The sequence below is a fragment of the Miniopterus natalensis genome, chromosome 4, assembly GCF_054644295.1.
Source record: "Miniopterus natalensis isolate mMinNat1 chromosome 4, mMinNat1.hap1, whole genome shotgun sequence".
Classification (NCBI taxonomy): Eukaryota; Metazoa; Chordata; class Mammalia; order Chiroptera; family Miniopteridae; genus Miniopterus; species Miniopterus natalensis.
The window spans coordinates 20,477,745-20,501,552 of NC_142084.1; positions in this window are offsets into that span (position 1 = coordinate 20,477,745).

Here is a 23,808-nt window from a genome sequence, read left to right on the forward strand (position 1 = left end):
CGCCGCAGACATGAGCTCATCCAGCACGCGGCACGGGAGGAAGTGGCCGGGCGGCGCTCTCGGCAGCAAGGGGACAATGTGCCTATTAAGGCTGTCAGCTGTCAGCCCCCCATACGCTCGGCTCGCCCCGCCGAGGAGGGACCACCCCACTCTGGGCCCTGCCCAAACTCCAGCCCACGTGGGGCTGCCCCAGGGGAGTGGCCTGTCCTCTCGGAGAGTGGCCTCGGGAAGCCCAACTGAGGCAGGGGGGACATGGCAGGCGGGAGACAGCCAGCCCCTGAGTGCCGTCCGGCTGTGGGATCTGGGCAGGTCCCTCGGAAGCAGGAACCCCTGCCCTGGCCACACACTGTCCAGAACAAATGACAGGACACAGGCAGGTGTCTTATAATCAGGGAAGCACCATGGAGGTGGCCGGACAGAGAGAGGGGCCCAGGCTGGAAAAGCCCTGCTCTGCGGCCTGTGACCTTGAGCCTCTGACTTTTGGCATTCTGTCTGCATGAAATCAGGGGGGCCCTTTATTTTGGGGGCCTGAGGGGTCGGTAGGAAATGAAGAGCTAGGCAAGTCACCTCACCTCTTGAGGGTGTCTCGTCTGTAAAATGGAGTTGGCAGCACAGTGTCGGGGACAGACGCTTAATAAACGTGAGTCATTCCTTTCTATTGCTCTGATTCCCATCAAGGTTAGAAACCACGGACCTGCCATAATTAAAATCTGGCCATGGTCAGTGTTTGAGAGCAGCCAGACTCATCTCCACACAGGCCAAGTTCAAGGAAACCCGGCCAGGAGGTTATCAGTGCCGTGAGTCACTCCAACGTAACGTTTGTCATATGCAACCGAGGGTGCTGGAGTCACTGGCAGCCCTTCTCCATCTGACGCTCTCACAGCTCAGAGAGGGGCTGGGCAATGTCCAGCTCGGAGGGAAACTTCTGGAACTCTGCTGTCCAATACGACAGTCATTAGCTACATGTGGCTATTTAAATTAAAATTAAATAAAATTGCCCTGGCCGGAGGGCTCAGTTGGTTGGAGATGCATTTTGAACACCAAAAGGGTGCAGGTTCAATTCCCAGTCAGGCTCCCTGGTCGGAGTGTATCTGGAAAGCAACAGGTCAATGTTTCTCTCTCTCTCCCCTTTCTGTTCTAAAATAAAAAACACATCCTCAGGTACAGATTAAAAAATATAAGAATTCAGTTTCTCATTTTCACTAGTCACATTTAAAAAAATTTTCTTTTTAAATGTTTTTATTGATTTCAGAGAGAGGAAGGGAAAGGGAGAGAGAGAGAGAAACATCAATGACGAGAGAGTCATTGATCGGCTGCCTCCTGCAACCCCCCGACTGGGGATTGAGCCCACAACCCGGGCATGTGCCCTGACCAGGAATTGAACCATGGCCTCCTGGTTCATAGGTTAATCCTCAACCACTGAGCCACGCCGGCTGAGTATTCACTAGTCACATTTTCAGTGCTCATTAGCCACATGTGGCTAAATGCCACTGTGTTGGGTGGCTGTGTTCTAGAACATTAGCCCTTATGAAGCCCCTCAGAGAGGCACCTCAAGCTTTACATGCCACTTAATTTAGTGTGTGGAGCAAAAACCATGGCCAGGGCATTTCCATCAGCAAATGGTTTTCTGCTACCCATAGTGACAATGATGATTGATCACTGTGGTGGTGGAAACGATCCACGTACTGAACAATTTCTCCCCTCCAATACCCTAATTAGTGACCTAGCTCCTTTCACTCGTGACAAAATGGACTCAGTGAGACTAAGGGACCCCAGCGGGGTGGAGAGCAAACCCAGCTCTGGCATCACAGCCAGCCTGCCACTCAGGTGCCAAGCACAGTCTGACCCTGTCCTGGGCTCCGACTGATGTGCACCAGAGCGGAGACTGTACTTTCCAAAAGGGGTCTGTCTCCCTCCCTACCTGTCACCTGGCTTTAAACACCCTCCTCTCAGGGAAGCTCAGACTGACTGAGCCTGGGCTGGGGGTCACTCAAACCCTTGGCTGCTACGTGGGATTCCATGCCCTGGGAGGCTGTGAGGACCACTGTTGGCCACTGGGCTGCCCTGGCTCCACCCCTAGTTCCCAGAGGGGCCTGCTCCCTGGGCCTGCCTGGGACCAGGTACCACAGGGGAGACAGTGAATGGAGGTCAGAGCTGTGCTGCCAAACCCTTCCGATGGCCCTCTGCAGGGGTCAGGTCAGCTGAGCTAGAAGGGACACCAGTGTCAGGTGGATGCCCCGATGCACGAGCCTATGAGCAGAAGCAGCCCCCGGGGTCCTGCTCAAAGCCATATCCAAGGCACACACCGCGGCACAGAGCAGGACAGGGTGAGTATGAGCGTGCCAGGCCCTTGGGGAGAACCCCCAGCACCTTCATTCACTCATCCATCCGTCAGCCATTCACTGAGCCCCAGGCCCTGAACTTGGTGTCAGGTCACCTTCTACTGAGCAGATTGCTCTGGGCCACAAAATAGCTCTCCCACCATCCCCCAAACCCTCTCACTGAACCCTGTAACAACCTCAAGAGACTGGCAGGAAGGGCAGGGACAGCCCCCTAACTTAACAGATGGGGAAACTGAGGCTTGTAAAGCAAATGCAGTTTCCCAAAGCCAGCACACTGCGTCCGGGGCTTGCCCACAGGCTCAGCATCTGCTCACCAATTCACTCTTTAAAAGGAGCATTTCACATGGACAAGGCGTATCACGGGCTCTGGGGCTCGAAAGGCTAAACAAGGACAGCGGAGGCACAGCTTCAGGTGCTCTCCTCTCCATCAAGAGCCTTGAATTCTCCCCCTCTCCCCTGCACCCAAGTCACCAGAGAGGACTGCTGAGCTCACTTGGCCACATCCTGGGGACCCGAGACAATTCCTCTCACCGGTACCTGCTTGTTTAGAGACCTTGGGATCTCACGCACCTCCAGAGGCCCAGGGAAATATTTCTGGGCAAGGGAAACTCTCCATCTCACAGCTCCAAGGGCCATGCAGGCCAGCCAGCTTTCACCAGGGACTCGCCGAGACAGCCTGCAGGCCCCGGGCAGCCCTGCGTCCGCAACCCTCTGCCCGCTGGCACGAGCCCACTGCGGTCATGCCGGCCAAGCCAGGGTGCCAGGGGGCCAGGCTCCCAGCTGAAGCCGCATCCTAAATGGGCTCACACCTCGGTGCTGAAGGTGGAGGGCCAGGCCGCGCCCTCCCCCGGGCCCAAGTCTACATTTGTCTCGCTGAAGCCCTAGGACTCCAGTTTAAGACTCTTTTTATAGACTCCTATAAAGGAGAAAGTGAACTTTTAACATGTTTACACGCCACTAAGTCAATACGCATAAAAGGGACAACAGCTGAGCTTCCTCTGCCCAGATGTGGTCCGGCAGGGCCAGAGGGCAGTGTCGGTGCCACCCCAGTCCCCATGGGCACCGGTGGTCCCTTCCTATCCCTGTGGGCCTGGAGCAGGACCCTGATTAGCAGGCCACTGTCCACCAGGGCCACGGGAGGGCACCCACGAAGCCGGAAAGCCCTCCCCCGGCTGAACTGATGGCTGGCTGCTGCCCTCACTCAGCCGAGACGGCCCCCCAGCCACACGATTTCCATGGGAAGATTTAGAGAAGGGGAAAGACGGAAGCTGTAAAGTTTTACTAGGAATTCCCAACCATCCTCCTTTGGCCCCAGCACTCACGCTGCCCTTCATTTTTAAGAGAGCTTCCTTTTTGCTCTGAACTTACCCCTTAAATCTAAGCAGCCCTGTGCCCGCCTCCAGGATCCAGATCCGGGCTCAGGCTGCGGAGATGCCTGCCCGCCCAGGACGAAGAGGAAGACGCTGCTCGGGGGCCCCCAGGGGTTCTCCTGCCCAGCCTCGCCTTGGACCGGCCCCCAGAGGTGCCATCTGCCTGGCTGCCCTCATGCCAAGGTCCCAGAGGCCAAGCTTTCATGCCTGAGAGCTGACACGTTCCTCGGGGGCAGGTTTGCAGACGTGCAAGCTCTCTCTTCATTCCCGCACCTGCATGGGGCACCTGCTGTGTGCAAGACACAGGCCAGGGATGCTCACACCAGTCACTGCTCGCCGGGCGCTTGGTGGGCGTTATCTCAGGGGTTAAGAGAGCAGACAAGTGAATCAGTCTCTGGGTTCGAGTCCCAGCTGTGCCACTTACTAGCTGTGATCTTGAGCGGGTCACTTGGTCTCTCTGAGTCTGTAACTTACCCATAAAATAATAACAAAAGTATCCCCCACCCCTGCGCACACGCAACGCACCATGAGGTTGCTGGGAAGGTTAAGTCGCACGGTACACGTGGCCCGCCATGTAGCGAGTCCTCAGGAAATGGTAGCATAGACCCCCAGCAACTCTGTGAGAAAGACACCATTCTCCCCTTTTTGAAAACGAGGGAACTGAGAACGGTCAACGACTTACCCAAGGTCACATGGAAGAGAGAGACAGAACTGGGTTTAAATCCCAGTTCCTTCAGACTCCAAAGCCCACAGCCCTAAATGCTATTGTGCACAACGCCCCATGCTTGGGGGCAAAACAGGCCCCTAAATCAGTGAGAAAAGCTCAGTGTCAAGAAACTTAACTAAAATTTTGCAATCAGCAAATCTCCAAAGGAATTATTTTAATTATAGCATCATGGTTTTGTATTGTTTCTTAGTTTGAGTTGGTGATGGCAGAGAGGGGGTGGTATTATAATGTTCTCAGTGCTTTGGGGAGTTGGTCTAGTGCGCGTGGCCAATTTATTATCTTCAGGTAACTAATCGTGGTTCCTGAGTGCCAGGCCTGCGGCATCCTAGCCCACAGAGGGCCAGGCCGTGCACAATGGCCTGTGCACTCAGGAAGGGGTGGGGCAGAAAGGAATTGCAGGCAGGGGTAAGGGCCGCCTGGCATCCCCCTCAAAGAGCTGGCATCTCTCAGCCACATCCTGGTCTGGAATTATCTGGAAAATTAATATCTCTTTGCAAATTCAGAAGGCCTGTCTGCTAACCACCTCTGCGGAGTTTTTACTTTTTAGGAGAATTTTTTTGGACTCATTCATGAAATAGTTTCTCCTTGGTCCTGAATGGATCAAGACGTTCTCAGCGTGAAGTCACGTAAAGAACAGGCCTAGAGCGATGTTCAAGCCTGGAACCAACCAGTGGTGCGGGTCAGAAGTAGATGGATGCGGGGAACATCTGGGTAGCAGATGGGGAAACCAAGGCCTGGGTGCAGAGGGACTGCTCGAGAGCCAGTCACAGGTCTCATGTCGCTGCTGGGAAGGTAAGCGTCATTGCCTCTGTCTGCCTTTCTGTCTTTGCCTCGCCCTCCTTTATAACAGCCTTGAAATGCCCAGATCCCAAGGTAATAGTCTGTGCTGAATTCCTCTTTGGATAAAGAGCTGATTTGTTTTTCTAAGTTGTTAAAAGGTGCGGGGATATGGGATCAACCAGGCTCTGGGAGGAGGCCCAGCACGAGCAAAGGCTGGCCTGTTCATGGAAGATTCTGAGGCCTTAAAACAAGCAAAACACCAGCGCTGACTGCCCACCATCCCACCTTCATCCATCACCACAGCCTGACAGTTCCTCTCAACAAAGCCAGTTGCCGATCACACGCTCTCTTCAGTGGAGATGCTAGTTTCGTGCTTGCCCTCTGAGTACGACAGAGCCAAAGGTGTTCTGAAGAAAGCCCACAGAGCCCACCGGTTTTGGCTTTCTGTACAGCCCAGGTTGCTTGAGGAAGCTGTGGGGAGCACCGTCCCCCCTCAACCACCTGCTTACCCCCCTCTGCCTTCCAGACACCCGCCTCCAAGGGCTGGAGGGCCGTCACCTCGTGATCGTGCATCTCAGTTTCTACACCGACACCCTGGACCATTGGGGCTCTTTCTTCTGGGCTTTCCTATCACCACTCAGAGTAGAGCCAACACATCCAGCACATGGACTACAGGTCCCTTCAGCATCAACACTGACAACTACTGCGTGGGGAAGACTAAAGTCCAGACCCGTGTGATAAAGGCGCTGTGACCCTTGGGAATGAATGTGGATTTTAAAAAAGACACCTGAGGACCCTGGGCCAGGTGAATCCTGCCTTGTGAGCGTTTGGGAGCCACTCACTGACATGGCAGCTAGTCCCTCCGCTGACATCCAGAGCACGGCCTCACAGCCAAGCCCCCGCCCCCACACACACATTTCTCAACCCCAGGCGTCCACACTCCAGCCTCCAGAGGCTCTAGATGCCAACTTTAAAGAAAATGGAGCCTTGGCAGGCTCTCCAGCCCCAACCACACCACAGCCCTCTGCCCTTGCACAGCACCCCATTTAAAAGGTTCACTTATCTACTCCATTTAATGTTCTACAACCATCAGGAAAAGGGAAGGCGGAGGCCCCAGGAAGCCCCCACCCGTGGATGCCCAGAATCAACTTACACGCGCACACTCAGACACGCAGCTGCAGGGGGCACACGCAGCTGGCCCACCAGCCAGGCCCACCTGCTTTCCAAGGCAACCAAGGCGCACAGCGAGAAAGGACGCAGGGCCCCAAGCACAGATGGAAAGAAACTGAAAAAGTAGCCTGTGGCCACTCGGGAGGGACGAGCAGGGCCATACAGCTGAGGCGCTCTAACTGTAGCAGGGAACAGGCAAGGCCTGGCGCACCGGCTCATGCAAATACAGCCTTCTAAACTTAATTTTTTTCAATTAGCGTTTTAACCTTTTAATTTGAAACAATTTTAATGAGTTAGCTTGCCTGAATTAATCATAATGACTGCTAAATGGAGATTTTTCTTACCCATCGGTCCTGATCCTACTGTAATGAGGGGCTTTCTTCTCTTGCACATTGATTCATTTACACCAGTGTGGACTCATAGGTCTCTACCTAGTGGGTTTTAACCCATTACTATCAATGTATATTTGATGCTCAGTGTCCCAGGTTGAGCCAGTGGGAGCCCTTCAAGCTGGCTTCCATGTTGTTTTGGTCCCCGTTAGTGGGAAACAGTAATAGAAACCATTACCTGAGCAACCAGGTGTGCTATTTGCTACACAGGTGTCATTGTTTCTTGGCCTTCCTAATGGAAAGAGCTCAGCCGTGTCTGTGTGTATCACAAATATTTACATATATGCTAATTTTTAAATTTATCTATATAGAAAACCTTGCGTTTACACCAATATCTCCAATTCCAGCCCAACAACACTGGGTTCGTTCTAGCTTTCCCCTTTCCTTCTCTGTAACTCCTTCCTCTAATAATGAGAAACCCAGCCTCCATTAGCCTCAACATATGTACTTATCTGCTCAGTCCTCCATGTATAACAAAAAATTCTCAAATCCACATGGCTGCCGCCACTCGACCACCTTTCTCACGGGACCTTCGGCCTCTTCCAGGCAACATTCTACGCTAGAGCCGTGTAAATGCTTTTTCTTCTTCAAACAGCTTTCGTGAATTATAAATTACTTTCATAAAATTAACACACTTTAAGCGTAAGTAAATTTATAGAATTGCGTAACTATCGCAATTCAGTTTTAAAGCACTTCCATTACACCAACAAACTTCCCAGCATCCATTTGTAGCCAATCCCCATTTTCCTGTCTATAGATTTGCCTCTTTTGGAAATTTCATATAAAGGGAATTATACTTACATCCCTTAGCATAATGTCTTGGAAGTTCATGCATGTTGTAACACATATCAGTAGCTCCTTCCTTTTGACTGCTGCATAGTATTCCACGTAAGGCCACAGCACACACGGTTTACCCATCTACCAGCTGATGTACATTTGGACTGTTGCAGGTCTGGGGCTATGATGGAGACTGCTGATATGAACATTCATGTACAAGTCTTTGTGTGGACACGTATCTGAATTTATTCTGGGCAGTGTTGGGAAGCAGAATAATGACTCCCAAACATGTCCAACTTGCTAATCGGCTGCCTTTAAGAAAGCAGCATTACCCTGGATTACTTTATGTCCATATCCTAATCCCCAGAACCTATGAGTGTGTTATGCTATATGGCAAAGGGGAATTCAGGTTGTAGATGGAACTAAGCTGCTAACCAGCTGATGTTAAGAACAAAGGATTGTCCTGGATTATCTGAGCAGGCCCAGCACTCACAAGGGTCCTGAAAAGTGGAAGCGGCAGGAGAGGAGGGCGAAGGGATGCGATGTGAGAAGGACTCACCCCTCTGTTGCTGGCTTTGAAGATGGAGGGAAAACACAGGTACCAAGGAACAGTGGGTGGCCTCCAGAAGCTGGGAAGCTTCTCCTCTAAAACCTTCAGGCAGGAACGCACCTACTGACACCTTGATTTTGGCCCAGTGAGACCCTGGTGGACCTCTAACCTCCCAACTGTGAGAGAACACATTGGTGTTGTTTTCAGCCGCTAAGTTTGTGGTGATTTGTTACAGCGATGATAGAAAACACACAGCAGACACCTAAAAGTGGCCACTGGGTTGGATAGTAAATTTACATTTAACTTTTTAAGGAACTGTTTTCCAAACTGGCTGTGCCATTTAAATTCCTATCAGAAATGTATGATTTTGGTCAGTTTCTAGAGCCCTGAAATGGTTGTTTTTGACAAGCTTGCCCAGTTTTATTTGGGGAGAGGATTTGTCAGGCTCCTCACTCCATCACACCAGCACCCAGTGGCTTTTTGACTGAGTTGCTGCAGAAGGAAGGAAAGAGGGCAGAAGGGAGGAAAGTCAACTTATTGGCAATACTAGAGGACAATGGATTTCAGGGGCTCAAACCTCTACTATACTTCTTGTCAGCTCTATGATCTCACTCTCCTGAGCTTTAGCTTCCTTCCTATAAAGCAGTGTCTCCTAGGTTTGCGATGAGCGTTAAAGAAGCTAACACAGGGAAAGCACACACTCAGCGCTTGCCTCTAATAGCCATCCTTGGTGACGTTTATAACAGCCCAGCCAACAAGGAAAGGCTAAATGTCATCTGCTCTGCTCTATTTAAGAAGATAGAAGGATGTGTAATTAATTGCAAAAAACACCAAGTGTGGGTTCCTAGAAAGGTAAACACTCACCTTGGTTGGTATACTTGCCAAGTCACTCACAGATCTCAGAAACCTAAAACTTGGCCACAAAAATGTACAAGTCACCTGTTGCCAGTGATGACCCGTTCACCACCTGTTCTTCCATCAGGAACAACTCCGTACATTTGTACAAGATTCTATAGAAACGTCTTTTCAGGACCTATTTTCACGTGGTCTTCACAACAGCCCAGTGAGTCGACAGAATAGAATCACCACACTTGACAGACTAAGGAAACCGAGGCACAGAGCTGTCAAGGGACCCAGCCGCTGCTCCACTGCCTTTGCTGCGAGGCCTGTCCCCGGTTTCCAGTGGCGGGCATGTCCCCGCCTCTCGCCGACACTGCTCGCTCATGGGCCGTGGCAGAGGGGAGGGTCTATCATATCCAGAGGTGCCAGTGACACCGTCGCTGTCCACAAACACATGCTGATTTCACTGCAGTGCTGCTCATCCTGCCGGGAGCCGCCGTGCACGGCTTGGTGGAGATTCAAAACTCGATTACAGATCAAGCTGGCATTTGTTCTGAGCCCAGTGGCATTGTTACTGCATTTGTGAACATGGACATGAGTCGAGGCAGCCAAGGCTGGTCACACAGGGCCCGTCAAACACCCCCAGGGCCCACAGCGAGGGCCTCGCAGAGCCCTGCCAGCTCCCCACCCCCAGGACCCAAGGGCGCTCCCTCCGAAAGCCTGCTTCCCTGCTCTCTCAGCCCTGCCACGCCCGCCCGCTCACACCTTCCCCACGGCCTCCGATGTAAGTCCTATTGTTCCTGTTTCACAGAGGAGAAAGCAGAGGCTCCGAGAGGTTAAATGACGTGCCCAAGTCACAGAGCTGGCAAATGGTGGACTCGGGCTCAAACTCAGGCCACCGAGACTCAGGCTCCATGAGCTGCTCACGTCTCTCCCCCCACCCTGGCCCCAGAGGCCTCCTAGTCCCAGCTCAACGCGCCCCCGGCCTTTACACACCCCGACCCGAGGAACACGGCACACAGGATGGATGCGACAGTGCTGGGGGGGTGCATGTCAGCCCACCTGAGCCCATTTCTGTGAACTCCAAGGTTCATGGACAAGGTCAGTTATGATTCAGGCCCTCAAAGCAAAGAGCACTTGGCGGTAGAAGCCATGTGTGCCGGGCGGAATGTCTGAGGGCCTCGCTGAGCGTGGAGGTTTTGCTGTTGTCATTACTGGTTTTTACTCTGTTTTGGTTTTTGGTGTTGCTGCTCTGGGAAAAGCTAATCTGTTAAATGAATGGTGCTTGGTCCTCTTGTGTCAAGTCTTTAACTGCGCTGCAGAGCATGGGGGAAGATGTGGGACACTAGAAAGTAATACAGAGACTGTTTCAAACCCAAGGTCGAAAATGAAGAGCTGCACATGGCTCATCAGTCCCCTCTCTCCCCCACGCACGCAAGCACATGACCAGCTTACATTCCAGCCCCAAGGACCCTCCCTCACGGCTCTGCGCCAAGAGCCCGAGAAAGGCAGGCACAGCAGTACCTGAGTGGGAGGGGTCACACCTGAATGTCCCCAGGATGCCAGAGAAGGCAGGACATGTCTCGCCCTCATCGTCCAGGAAAACTGGAAAGAGGGGCCACACCTGTAGCTCCCCGTCCCTTGTGGCCTTGGGCTGCTCCCCACATTTCCACTGAGAGCCCCTGGCCTCCAGGGCTGCTCCCCACATTCCTCAGGGACCGGGGGTATTAAGGAAATGGAGAAGGTGAGCAAATGAGACTCACCAATTCTTAGATAAAGGGTTATTCACATCCATCCATCCATCGATCCATTCATTCATGGCCAGCTCTGTGGCAGACAGCATGCTAGGAACTGGTGATACAGCATTAGCACAGCACTTCACAGTTTCCAACACCATTCACACACATTCTCTCAGGCGATTCGCACAATACCTCTACTTGGCAGAGCAGAGATCATGCCCATTTTACAGATGAGAAAACTGATATCCAAAAGTGACTTGCCCAGGTCTCAGAGCAAGAAGTAGCAAAAACCAGGCTGGGAACTCAGAAGTGAGACATGTAGATAGACTTCCCTGCCTGTCCCCTCAGTACTGGGATGCCCCTTCTCTCACCAGTCAATCCCTCCTGACGTTCCCAGCGTAACCCTGATGACAGGCTTCGACTCATGCCCCAGCTCCACCATTTTCTAGCTGTGGGGCGTCACCTTCCTGTGCCTAACTGTCCTCATCTCTAAAATGGGCACAAGAGTGGCCACCTCATGAGATCTGTGCAGGAACTGAATGAGATAAAACATGAGCCATGGGTGCTCCACAGACATCAAGCACTCCTCTTGTGATGGTGCCTCAGTGCCCTGCCTGGGCACACGACAGGGGCTCAGGACCCTTGCTTGGATTGACCAGGGCCCCCGGTCAGTGAGCAGATGTTTTTCCCTGCCCTGATGCCCCAGGAGGAGGGCAGGGGCTGAAGGGGAGGAAGGGCCCAGCAGGCAGTGCTCTGGGCCGTCTAGTGGCTGGGCACTCCCAGTCCTCGCCTTTGTCTGCACCCCTGTAACTGAGAGGTCTGTCTAGACTGAGCGGCTACTGGAAGTAATCCCGGGAAAATCTCCCTGAAACCTGATCCCTGCCCTTATCGAGGTGCAGGCAGATTAGCCTGATTGATTGAACAATGGACGCCCAGCCTTAACACAACCTCTGTGTGTCTGCCTGCGGAGGGGCTCGTGGAGGAACCTGTCCTGTGGGTCAGCAGGCCAGTGGGCCTCCTCCCAGGCTGTTGGAGGAGGGGGCTCGGAGGACCCCTTCCACCAGGACCAGAACAGTACCCCACAACCACTTCCAGTGCTGAGGGGCTGCTTTCCAACCCAGGGTCCCTGCTGGGCTCATGTGCCCCCGCTGTGTGTCGATCACACCATCATCATCATCACCACCTTCGTGTTTCACAGGCGAAGGCACTGAGCTCAGCCCCTCACTCAGGCTCTCCCAGGAGACAGAGCTCAACTGTCAGCTCCTGGCTGTTTGACACTGGGGCCCGAGCTCTTAGCCGTACTCCAGTCCTACCTCTTGGCATTCACAGCTGTGGTCAGCAAGCCACAGGCCCCAGTCACTGTTCCAGGTGACCTCCCACTGTCCTTCAGTGAAGAAGTCAGGCCAATGGGCTCTTCCATGTAACCGTGGGTGTGGACAGGCTCTGTAAGCAGCAACCTACACCCCTGAGCCAGTGTCATCACCGAAGGGGTCATTCTCTTTTGTTTATAGTTAGTGGGAACTAACTATAAGCAAAGCAATGCTGCCCTGAGCTGCCTCCACCAAGGGCCATCCAGAGTGAGTGTGACGTGCAGAGGGCGAGGCCACTGGTCACACCAGTCACACATGGGGCCATCAGGTCAAGCATAGAAGGCCCATTCCCACCACAAACTGCCCATCCTCACCAAGGGGTGGATGCAAAGAAACACGGCTGGTACATTCTGCGATCCATGTGCGCCGGGAGGGGCAGGGAGAGAGGACAGGTGGAGGAGCCACAGCCCGCTGTCCCAGGGCGCACGCCTGTAAGACTCCTGATTCTGTCCCACGTGGTCAGAGCAAGGCCTGCTGGCAGAGCAGCCCAGGGCAGGGACGCTCAAATGAGCCAGGCCTGACTCCCACCCTCCCTCTGCCACTCACTGATGTGACCTTGGCACAGTCGCCTGCCCTGTCTGAGCCACGTCAATTCCGTTTTACAAATGAGCATACCGCCCACCTGTGCCCTGCATGTAGGTTAGCATGACAAGAGACTTGCCCCCACTCCCGAAACTCTCAACTCTCAGAGTCGATATGACCTGTAATAAAATGTAACCGTCTGATACGCACGCTCCATCCTGTGCAGAGTGACTGCTGAGGCCGCGGGTCCAAGAACGACGCACATTCAGACAGCCCCTTCCTCACTGCCCACAGGAGGAAGAGTCTCTCTCCCCTGGACGCCAGCACCTGTGTGGCAGCAACGCCACTCTGCCAGGGCCTCACACCACCGGCGAGGAAACTGAGGCCCAGAGAGGTTTCCCCTTAGGATTCAGTGGAAGGTTCCCATGGAAGCACTATCAGCTCATTAACTAGAGTGGGTAACACTGATCCCCCAGTAATACCTCTTTGAGGTCTTTTGCAACCTGAATACCCAGCTGGGTCCTAATTCACTTTAGCAAATGGCATCCAATGCCTTCTGTCTCTGTGATCTCAAAGTGGATAATCCCTGCCCCTCCGGTTTCCTGGTGGCCAGGTAACACCTGTGCTCCCAGAGGTCCCCTCAGCTGTCCTCTCACTGTGCCCCTGTGTGGGCCTGATGTCCATTCCTGGCCATCCCCACATCTTACCTCAGCGTCTCCCATGTCTGTTCAGAGCCAGCCTGACCCTCAGCCTGGGACTGGGCCCCATTCCACCTCTGGAAGGTGGTCCCTTGGGCCTCTTTCCACTTTTGCCTCAGCATGCCAGCCACTGGCCCAGAGGCAGTGCCTTCATCTCAGATCACCAGCCAATTTCTTCCTGTGACTTTACTTCTGGGAAGGGAAAGGCCACTCAGCTCAGCCCTCCCTGAGGGATGAGGCCCATGCCAATTGGGGAAGAGTCTGGGAGAGTCCTGACACCATGAAGCACCTTGGGCACTAAGAATAAAGGGGCAAAAAATAGGTTTTTCCACACAAGCCATTATAACAAGCATTAGCACAACACCCACTATGTGCCAGTTCCTGTGCAGGCACCAAGGTGGGAAGACACACAAGATACACCCCCTGCCCTCTAGAACCCCATCCGACCATGCCAGGGGTCAGAGACAACTGGCAGAGGAGCTGTGATTGGCAGGAGGGGACTCTGAGAGCTGCTTTGAGAGACGGGCAGGAGGTCTGGGCTCAGATATTCTGGGACACGGCAAGGAGGGAGGGAGGGGAGCCCAGGGTGAAAAGGGCCCACTCAGTGGGACTCTTGCAGGAAGGATAAGTGGAGCTCAGACCACAGCGTGAACTCTGCACTATGGGAAAAGGGAAGCCACTGGTGCCTGCAGAGCAGGATGGGTTCTAAAAAGCAGGACTGGTGGCAGAGTAGCTGATGAACTGGAAGGGTCCAGGACAGAAAGAGGAGCGGGGAGGAGACTACTGCAATAGCCCAGGTGAGAGAGGGCGCCAGGGCCCACATGCTTTACCGTATATAAGCTGTGTGACCTTGGGCAGATTTCTTAACCTTTCTGAGCCTTAGTCTCCTCCTTGGTCAAATGGCTGTCATGTGGACCCAATAATGCATGAAAAGCATTTAGCTCAATGCCTGGAACAAAGTAATTGCTCAATAAATGTTTGCTTAGAAAAACAAAAAAGGAGAAGGCTGACTTCTAGAGCTCCCTTCCTCCCCCAGTCTCCCCAATCAATAAAAGCAGCCCTTTTATCTAAATCCCTGGGACCAAAGGGAAACCAAACACAGCAGCTGCAGCTCTGCCTCCCAAGACCTGCCCGCTTGGGCTTCTCCCACTGGGGCCCCGCTCCCTCTGCCGCATGGCCCAGGAAAGAATGCGGGAGCTGTGACCTGGCCGTGAACTCTCCCCCAGCCTCAAACAAGCACAAAAGCATTTCTTCTGCTTGGCAACAAGCACCACCCAGTCCGGCACACCCTGCCCATGGCGAGCCCACGGAACCAAAGCGATCCGTGCAGAATTACACACCTGCCGGGTTTTGCCGCCTGTTACCATCCCTGGGGTAGTGGGGGGAAAATCAAAGACAAATTCGCTCTTAATATTCACGACTCTGGTGGTATTCTGGTGCACAGGGCTGAATTCTCGCACAAAGAGGAGGAATTCAATCCAGTGTAAAATGTGCTTGCTAGAGGAGGGGTAACACAAGCTCTCGAAAGCCTGAGAACTTTTGGTTGGTCTTTTCACAAGAAACTTGGAGCACCTTCCAGGTGGGCTGAGAGGTCGGGAGGCACACATTCTGCAAAATTAGGGGGAACCAGATCAGCCCAGATTCTCAGGGACTCCAGAGACAAGTCCTGCCGGCTGTTGCAGGATGGTGATGTGGCAGTGGCCTGTGTCCAGCTGTGGTCCTCAGCCACTCATGTGCCATGGAAAACACGGGCAAGATGGATGGCATTTCAGATGGGATCAAAGTGGGGCTGTTTCCTTGGCCATCTTTGGATCAGAATGATTGTTTGTAGTGACATGTAGCAGAAAGATCATGGGTTTGAGGGTCAGTAAGCCCCCAGGTTTAAATCCAATTTCACAGTTTAAAAGCCACATTGCTCACCCAAGCTGACTCTCAGCCACAGGCGAAAGATGGAGATTATGGGAGCTGCATGACATGACCGTTGAGGAGGTAAAATTAAATAAGATGCCCATCAAGTACGGAGCCCAGCGCCTGGCACATCACTGGCACTCCATAAATAGGTGCCCCCTCCCCCCAACAACGGTGTCCACATTGGAATATAGCACATCTACACCCCTCACAAAGTGGGCCAGAGGATCAATTGCCTGGATAAAGAAAACAAATTTTTTTAAATGACTGTCACTAGATCATTGAAATAACAAGGACTTTTCCCCCATGGAAACTATCTAAACGGCCTCAGGTTTCGTGTGTGTGCAATAGGCATGGGCTGATAAACAAGGGACTTAGTGGCCCTGGATGAAAAGCCAGCCCCTGGTCATGTTTCCAGGAGTCGAAAGGACAACCTTGCCTTTGCAGAAAGCAAGATGAGTGCTTAAAACTAAACATGCAGTTCCTGTCCCAGAACACAGCTCAGTACAGGGAACCCACCACACTAAGGAGAGTCCCCAGGGAGGTACAAAATTCAGGTCAAAACAGCAGTCAGGAGAAGTCCTCATGAGCGTGACTACCTCCCAGCTACACCTTTTTTTTTTCAAAGAAGCTTTAACTTTTTTTCTTCTGTTTTTCACCCAGAATGCCTACAACTGGGCTGAGGAAATCCTAATCAGAATATCTAAATTCAGCACTGATTTTAGGAACTTAGTAAAACTTCCTGTTGGCCAAAGGTCTTGGTTGGCATTTTTTTCCCCAACTTTATTAAACCACAATTTACATAAAGTAAAATGCATCCACTTTGTATGAATTGCTGAATTTTGAAAAATATACATGTGCACATATGTATATATATATATGTAACTACCACTGCAGTCAAGAACACAAGTATTTCCATCACCCCCAAAAGTTCCCTCCTACCTCTGTACAGTCAACTCCCTCACCTCCAGCCAACGATGACCGTGATTTCATCATCTCCCCTCACCTCCAGCCAATGAGAGTGGTTTCAATCACCATCACTACAGTTTTGCTTCTTCTAAAACGGCATGTAAGTGGAATCATGTAAGATACACTCTTCTTGCACTCCGCAAATTATTTTTAAGATCAATTCATGGCATTGCATCCGTCAGTAGCTTGTTACTTTTCATTGTCGAGTAGTATTTCATTGTATGAATCCACGATTACTGATGAGCATTTGTGTAGTTTCTAGTTTGGGGCTCTTACAAATGAAATTATTAATTTTTATATGAAAGTCTTTGGTGGATATATGTTTACATTTCTCTTAGATACTTAGGAATGGAATACAGTTAAGTGTGTATTTAACTTTAAAAGAAACTGCCAACCCATTTCCAGGGAGGCTGCACGATTTTACACTTCAACAATATATGAGAGTTAGAGTCACTCCCCATCTTCACCAGCACTCAGAAATGAAAGACAGGTACCATGTGATTTTCCTTACCTGTGGAATCTAATGAACAAAATAAGCTAACAAAACAGAAACAGACTCATACACAGAGAACAGGCGCACAGCTGTCAGAGGGGAGGGGGCTGGGGGACTGAGTGAAAAGGTGAAGTGATTAAGCCAAAAAACAACTCACAGACACTGACAACAGTGTGGTGGTCCCCAGAGGGAAGGGCGTGGGGGAGATAGTGGAGGGTAAAGGGGGGTAATGGTGATGAAGGAGGCTTGACGTGGGATGGTGAGCACACAGTACACTATACGGATGATGTATCATAGAAACGTACACCTGAAACCTATATAATTTTATTAACCAATGTCACCCCAATAAATTCAATAAAAAAGAAATGTCAGCTTTTTTTGTATTTAAAATATTTTCTTATTCTGCAGATGTATTGAGGTATAAATTACAGCCAGTAACAGTCTCCTGTGTTAAGGATGTAGTTTGATTAACTTTGGTAATTATATAGTCATGTAACCACAACCGCAATCAAGATATAGAACATGTCTATCACCAAAAAAGTTTCCTTGGGCCCCTGTGCAGTTGATCCCTCCCCTGAACCTTGATCCCCAGTTGCCATGGCTCTGCTTTTTGCAACTATAGTTTTGCCTTTCCCAGAATTACAGGCAAATGGAATCATACGGTATGTAGTCTTTTCACTCGGCTTCATGTTTTGCAAGATGTGTGCGTGAATATTTTGATGTGTTGTGTAATATTCTATAGTACAGATATACCACAATTTGTTTACCCAGGTGGTCATAAGATTGTTTTCGGTTTGGGGCTATTATGAATAATGCTAAATTCTTACCATTACTGTTCATGTACAAGTTTGTTTTTTACCACATTTTTTCATTACCCTTGGGTTAATAACAAGGAGTTTAATTGCTGGGCTATATGGTAAGCGTATGTTTAACTTTCTCAAACACAGTCCAACTCTTTTTCAAAGGGGTTGTATAACTTTGTAGTTGCTCCACATCTTTGCCTATACTTGGCATTTTCAATCATTAAACTTTTAGGCATTCTAGTAGATGAGTTATCTTATTGAATTTCCCTGCTAAATAAAGATGTTGAACATATAGTCATGCACTTATCACCCATTTATATCTGTTCTTGTGTAAAGTGTATTCACAGTATCTTGTGCAGGGATGGTGGGATTATAAATTGATATAGCCACCATGGAAAACAGTATGGGTTCCCCCAAAAGAAAGAGAAATATGATCCAGCAATTCCACTTCTGGGAATATATCCAAAGGAAATGAAAACACTAACTTGACACTAACATTTTCACAGAAGCATTAAATACAATAGCCAAGATATGGAAACAACCTAAGTGTCCATCAATGGATACGCAAAGAAGTTGTTTTATTTATAGATAGATAGAGATGATAGAGAGATGATAGATAGATGACAGATAGATAGATGACAGATAGATAGAGATGAAAGAAAGAAAGAAAGAAAGAAAGAAAGAAAGAGAGAGAGAGAGAGAGAGAGAGAGAGAGAGAGAGAGAGAGAGAGAAGAAGAAAGAAAGAAAGAAAGAAAGAAAGAAAGAAAGAAAGAAAGAAAGAAAGAAAGAAAGAAAGAAAGAAAAAAGAAAGAAAGGAAGAAAGAAAGGAAGAAAGAAAGAAAGAGAGAGAGAGAGAGAGAGAGAGAGAGAGAGAGAGAGAGAGAGAAGAAAGAAAGAAGAAAGAAAGAAAGAAAGAAAGGAAGAAAGAAAGAAAGAAAGGAAGAAAGAAAGATAGATAGATAGAGGATAGATAGATGATAGTATTTCCTCATTTCTTATGGCTGAATCTATCTATCATTTGCAATAATGTGTATGGACCTTGAAGGCATTATGCTAAGTGAAATAAGTCAGACACAGAAAGACAAATGGCAGCACAGTTGGATTCTGGTGAAAACTCTCTTGCTGACTTGCAGATGGCTGCCTTATCACTGTGTGTTCACATGGGGGGTGGAAAGACAGGTGAGGAGTGTGAAAAAAGGGAGAGAGAAAGCTGTTAGATGTCTCTTCTTATAAGGGCACTAATCCCATCATGAGGGCCCCACCCTCACCACCTCATCTAAACCTAATTATCTCCCAAAGACCCTACCTCCAAATACCATTAGACTGGAGGCAAGGGCTTCAACATATGATGGGGCGGGAGGCATAATTCAGTTCATAGCATTGAGATTCAGGGAAGTTAATCTGATCGATTAAGTAAGTGGGAGAGGCCAGGCTACACCCTTGTCCGCCCTACTTGAAAGCTCGTGTTCTCAGTAGACAGCATCTCCCACTGATAAAGCTGGGACTTGCCAAGGCCTTTCAATTTGAGCTCCTGCTTTTACTGATGCAGCTCATGCACTGACAAAGCCAAAGGTGAGCAAGCAAAACCCGAGACATCACAGAAGCAGCTGCAGCAAAGGGCAGTCTGTGTCCGCACACCGCATGCAAGTGCTCTCAGGGAAAGCCCGGGAGGAAGAGGCGGCAGAGACCATGGAACAAGGGTGATGGGAACAAGGACAGGCCGGGGCAAGGGGGATAAAGCAAGTGACAGCCCAGAGCCCGCCTTCTGGATGCCCAGTGAAAAGTGGCCTCTCCTAAGGATGTGAGGCTTTTCTGTGTGACGTCCAAAACGAAAACAGCCAAGGCTTCATGTCTGCCCATCACCAAGAAACAATTCTTTAAAACTTTATTAAATGTATCGGGGTGACAGTGGTTAAATAAGAGTATGTAAGTTTCAAGTGTACACTTCTATAATACATCGTCTATATTTTGCTTTAATCACACCTTCCTCACTCTCACCACAACCCCATCCCAGAGCCTCCCAATTTTAGAGCCTCATATTCAGGGGACTGGAGTGGACTCAAGGACATCAACTGCTAACATCATTAGGTAATAAAACAAACATGGTAAGTGAAATTTTAACATCTTTTAAATGTTTTTTCTTTAGATCGTGTCAAAATGTGCCTGTGTCAAAACAGGCAAGTCAACATGTCACGCTTCTGAATGGCACCATTGAATCAGCCACATCAAAATGCCAGCCTAACACTTCCCAGGGTGCTGGCCAGCTAGTGTGACGGGCGCACTAATCCACAGGCCCTGCTCCTGCGCAGGGCAAGGGCGCCACCCAGGACATTTGTGAGTCAGAGGGTCTCGCTCAGAGGCAGGGGGGGCTGGAAGGGGGTAGGAAGGAGGGGGCTTGGCAAGGCCTTGCTGCGGGTGTTCTGGGAGGCGGTTGGAGTCACAGGACCAACAGGACCTTGACTCTGCCTGTCCTCTGGGCAATCTCAGGGGACAGTGGAGAAAGTGCTGGACTGGGCCTGGGATCTAGACCTATCCCAGCCACTGCCTGCCTGGGCCTCGGTCCTCTCTGCAATAAAATGAAGATAATGGTCTTGGTCCTGCTATTAAATGAGGTGTTGCACATACAGGGCTTGCGTCATAGCAAGTGCCTCATACACATCAGCTGTTAGTCCCATCACACCATCATCATCTTCGTCTCCTCCCTCCTCCTCTCGCTCCCTCTCCTTCTCCTTCCAGGGATTTGTGAGCATGAAAGATCATGGACAGGAAAGTGCTTTAAAAACTGCTGTACACGCAGCAAACGACTGACTGGAACTTGCTGTGATTTTGCCACCTCGAGGCATCAGTGAACACAGGTTATCTAGTCTTCATCTCAGTAGCCGCGAGAGTGAACCTTCCAGTCTTGAGATAAAAACACAAAACAAAAAACCCCCTTGTCCCCAGTGATCTCTGATTTCATTCCAGGTCCCTCTTTCTGGGCAAAGCCCCACCTCTTCCCTTTCTGGACACAAACAGGAGGCACACGCATACTAGATGGTCAGAGAAGTGAAGCCGGGACTTGTTTTAAGTTGGGTCTAACTGGGGCTCATTGTAATTCTCACCACCCATCCTAGGGAAGGTTGGCGGGCACCTGCACAGCGAGAGATGTGTCATTTAATGCTTCACGTCCAGGTGAGGCACAATACTGGGCGCTTACCTATCTTGCCTTTAGTAAATGATATATCTAATTCCCACACTCCTATTTTTTATTGTTCCCCACCCACCATTGGAATATGAGATGCAGGGACACGGGAACTTTTGCCTGCTTTTTATCCATTACCATAGGCCCAGTGCCTAGAATAATGCCTGGCATGGGGCAGATACTACATAAATAATTCTTAAGTGAATTAACAGCCTTCAAGTTGGGCATTTCATATAACATTGCATAGATGTGGAAATTCAGGCTCAGAGAAGTAAAGCAACTCTTCAAATGCCAAACAGCTAATAAGTGCCAGGGACTAGACCTGTACTTACTCTTTCTGGCTCTGTCCACCCCAGAAAACAAGGAGACCAATGCCGATGAATTTCTCACACCCCAACACAGCAGAGATCAAAGCAACAGGCTGCTTAGGAGCCCGAGAACCACGCTCACACGGCTCACTGTACCGAAGGGGCACCTTCCTTCCCGTCGGCCTGCGCTTCCTGGGTCCGCGTGAGCCGTGCAGGTGTAAGCGCCCCATGGGGGCTGTGAGATGCAGGAACCGCAGGGTAGGTCCCCAAGTCCCCACCCAGGAGGAGTGAGCCTACTGCCACCTATTCCACTGACCACGACTGAGCGCCGGACAACGCAGAAAGCAGCTGCCCGGGGATCCGCAGAAGCAAGTGCCAGCAGGGCGGCTGCTGAGGGATGTCCCCACTTCACGTTCAATCAGTATGGTGCTGATGAGTTAGATGTTTTTGTCTTTTCTCCCTTTATCTCTTGGCTTTAACCCAAGGGTGAGTCAAATTGGGGGACTTCAGAGTGGCTTTAGGAAGCAAACACTCCAAGAAATGTCCTCTGTTGGGCCAATGTGGCCCCTAAAAGCCAGAGACTGTGGGGGAGTCCTCACTGCCTGGAACCTGCTTTCTCTTCTGGCCCCGCCCCACGGCCAGCCTCAGTCTGAGAGGTGCCAGTGGTGGCAAGGCAGGCACTTAACCCTCTGAAAGAGACCTGTCCCTTTGGGAAAGGGGGTCCTATTGTGCAAAGAGCACTATTTTTCCTCTTTTCTATACCCACCTGACTATTTTCTATGAGCCCAATCATTCAAAACTGTGCAACAGCACCAGTGGCTAAAGCACTGACAGGACCAGGAAAAGGAGCCCCTAGAGCTGGAGAATGTGGGGAAGATCCTATGAGGAGAGATCAGGAAAAGTGATCCCTAATTCTATGTATGCACCAACACAAACCCCAAGTGCACTTCCCCGAGCAGCACACGTGCAGGACATGCTCAAAGAGCATTGAAAACACTGCCCACGGGAGGCGAGGCAGAACCTGTGATTTGAACCTAACCAGGTGATGGCCTGCTAAACAAGACCAATGTCCTCGAGAACATTTCAACAGAACCCAGAGCCTCACAATTTAATGTACAGGATGCCCTGGGTACAATATACAATTGCTCAGTATACCAAGAACCAGGAAAATCTGACCACTTCTCAAGGGACAGACAATTAACAGATGTCAACCCCAAGGTGGATCAGATGCTAGAAAGATCAGTCTTTAAACAGCTGGCTCACCATTCCCCATGAAGTGAAGATAAATATTCTTGAAATGACTGGAAAAATAGACACGCTCAGCAAACAAACAGAACCAAACGGACATTTAAAAACTGATAAACACAACCTCTGAACATTTCGAAACCACTGTGTGGCTTCAATAGGAAGGTGAAGATGACAGGAAAAAGTATCAGTGAACCTGAACAGAGAGCAATAGAAGTCATCCAAACTAAAGAACAGATGGAAAATTGGGGGGAAAGAGAACAGAGTGTTAGAAACCTGTACGCCAACTTCAAGAGGCCATTCATGTCATTGGGGTCCCTGAGACAGAAAGATTAGCACAGAAAAAAATATTTGAAGACATATCAAACTTAGCAAACTTGGTAAAAAGCATAGATTTTCAAAATAAAGTTAAATAGACCTAAAACACAGTAAATGCAAGGACATATCTAAATGAAACTGCCAAGCACCAAAGATAAAGAAAAGCAAAAGATTTCATGTCAAACACAGAATTCTGTAACTAATGAAAATATCCTTCAGGAACGAAAGGAAAATAATGATGTTCTCAAGTAAAGGAGCCTAAGAGAACTTGTCACCAGCAGCACTGCTCTAAAATAAATGCTAATGGAAGTTTTCCAGGCTAATGGAAAGTGACCCTGGAGGGAAAGTTGGGTCTTCAGGGATGAAGGAAGAGAAACAAGATATAATATAATAGAACAAAATATAATAGGATAGAAATTATTTTATTTTTTCCTTTAAGTTTTTAAAAGGACACATGACTATTGAAAGAAAATATGATAATCTACAGAATCCTGAGAGAAAGGCTTAAAGTATGTATATAATACCTGTGGGAACTATAACATAAAGAGAGAAGCTAATAATATCTTTATGGTTGTAACACTTCTGTATTTCACTTGAAATAGTAAAATATTAACTCTAAATAAACTGAATAGTTAGGCATGCATAATATGAACACTAAAAACTATAGAAAGGTGTAATAAAAAAAACCAACAGATAAATGAAAATGGAATGCTAAAAATTTGCCAACGAATCCAGAAGAAGACATGAAATGAGGTACAGAGGAACCAAAAAGAGAGGAGCCACCAGAAAAGCAATAAAATGGTCAACCTAAATGTGAGTATTAGTAAATATAATGGTCTAAATACATCAATTAAGAGACAGAGATGGTCAGATCAAATTAAAAAAAATAGTTCCAACTGCATGCTGCATTCAAGAAACCTACTTTAAATATAAAGGCATGTATAGGTGAAAAGAAAAAGAGAGAAGATATCGCTCACAAACAGCACTCAAAAGAAAGGCTGAGTGGCTACAGTAACATGGAAATAAAGGAAAAGCTCATTTAAATGGAGGCGGCCAGAGCGGGGCCCCTCGCTCACTACCACTTTTAAAGAAAAGACATAAATTATCAATACCAATCATCACTAGTCTAATAAGCATCAAAATGAGACTAAGGAAATATTATGAACAACTATGGGCCAATAAACTTGGCAATAAAAACAACAGATTAAAAAATAAGTTTAAAAAATCTGAAAAGCCCTATATTTTAATTTTATTTTTTAAATTAACATACAGTAAATTTGACTTTTTGATGTCGAATTCCTTATATCC